At 36.1% G+C, this 1,639-nt stretch overlaps 1 long non-coding RNA gene across 1 annotated transcript; it reads right to left on the reverse strand.

Moving 5' to 3' along the window:
* Positions 1–384: 384 nt before the first annotated feature.
* Positions 385–1,400, reverse strand: LOC134295653 (uncharacterized). Its single transcript, XR_010002272.1, has 2 exons — positions 972–1,400; positions 385–881 (listed from the first exon to the last, which is right to left on the reverse strand). It is a non-coding gene; the product is annotated as an uncharacterized LOC134295653 (long non-coding RNA).
* Between the last annotated feature and the right edge of the window lie 239 nt (positions 1,401–1,639).

The raw sequence follows: 1,639 nt of genomic DNA on the forward strand, positions 1-1,639 counted from the left end.
AGTCTCTTTGAGTCCCCTTTGGGGACATAAAGTGGGGTATAAATAAATAAATAAATAAATAAATAAATAAATAAATAAATAAATAAATAAATAAATGATTCCTGTGATGAACACATCTAGGCTGAGATGGAAGGATGTCTATCTAGTTCAATTTCTTACCAGAAACATCTTTTCCCCCCAAGCGCTTTGATATACTTTGTGGTGAGAAAAAAATGTGGATAAGCCACTAGGAAAGGATGGGAAAAGATTTTATGTCTCTTGTGGGCTGTGCCAGCCACAAACAAAAAATTAACAATTTCTCCCCCTCACTGTTGGGTCAGCCTCCTTCTCAGATACAAACAGAAAACTGGAACCTGTGCATCCCAAGGACTGCCATAAAATGCATCCAGTTTGACACCCCTTTAATTGGCATGGCTTGATACTATGAACTCATTAAATTTATAATTTGGTGAGGCACCATCTCTCCTTGACAAAGAAAGCTAAAGACTCTGAGATTTCTTTGTTATTGAGGAATTGCAATACAGTGTCAAACTGAATTAATTCTACAATGCAGATACATGGTTGGAAGCTAATGGAAGACTTGGGACCGTATCCCATGGTGAAATCATGCACATTTTAAAATTCAAACTCATGAAAATCCCATTGGAATCCCACTGGAAAATGGTGTGTTTCCCGTTTTCTTTGTAGTCAATTTGAAAATGGCTGCATTTGTCTCCAGGCACATCATCAGCATTTTCTTTGTCATGGGATGGGGAAATCGCTTGAACTCATGAGCTCTTAAGGTGTTTCCATCTTTGTTGTCAGAATGATGTATAATGGTGGGTAGTCTCCAGTCTCTATTTTCTCTTCCTGTATACTGTCACCCATCACTGATGTTCCAGCTGCAGGGAAGAAAACCGCTGTCATTACAGTAATGTTTTAATATGAAAGGGAAAATTGCACTATATACATCTTCTTATAAGAAAACTTACTGGTGAAATGTGAACTTGCTGCTAAGAAACCCATCACCAAAATCATGTTTACTCTTTTCTGCAAGAGAACAAGAAAAACTTACATCCTCAACAAAAACATTCACTAAAAATAGTAAGAGGGAAAAAAAGAAAAACAGAACTTTCAATTTTCACCCCTAGGAGAGGAAACTTTATTTCTAGACCACTCTCTCTCCCCAATGGGACTCAGGGCAGTTAACATACATATAAACGGTAAACATTCAATGCCACAATTTCTTCATTAATATCAAAAGTATAAAATGACAATAACATACACATTATAATAAAAATTCCACATTAGAAAAAATAGTACATTTAAATATGACAGTCAGTAAAAACATTAATGCACAGAGTGAGCATATACCTGGACCAAGTTAAGTGACCAAGTTACTGAAAATGTTTAGTCCTTGTTCTAGTTTCACTTAGACCATAGATGCTATGGGGTGACAGTGCATCCGTATAGATTTCGTGTCTATAGGCTGTTGTCTAACTAAATAGGTCACTTGGGTCAATGCATTCAATGATATTTTACATACAGAGAAGAATTTGCCCCCACTTTTTTACCCAGCTTAAGTTTTTAGTTGTTTTCTAGTTACAACACCACATGATATATGTCAGATCAACAATCTCATCTCCTTGAGTCATCTAAT

This window comes from Anolis carolinensis, chromosome 1, assembly GCF_035594765.1.
Source record: "Anolis carolinensis isolate JA03-04 chromosome 1, rAnoCar3.1.pri, whole genome shotgun sequence".
In the NCBI taxonomy this organism is placed as follows: domain Eukaryota; kingdom Metazoa; phylum Chordata; class Lepidosauria; order Squamata; family Dactyloidae; genus Anolis; species Anolis carolinensis.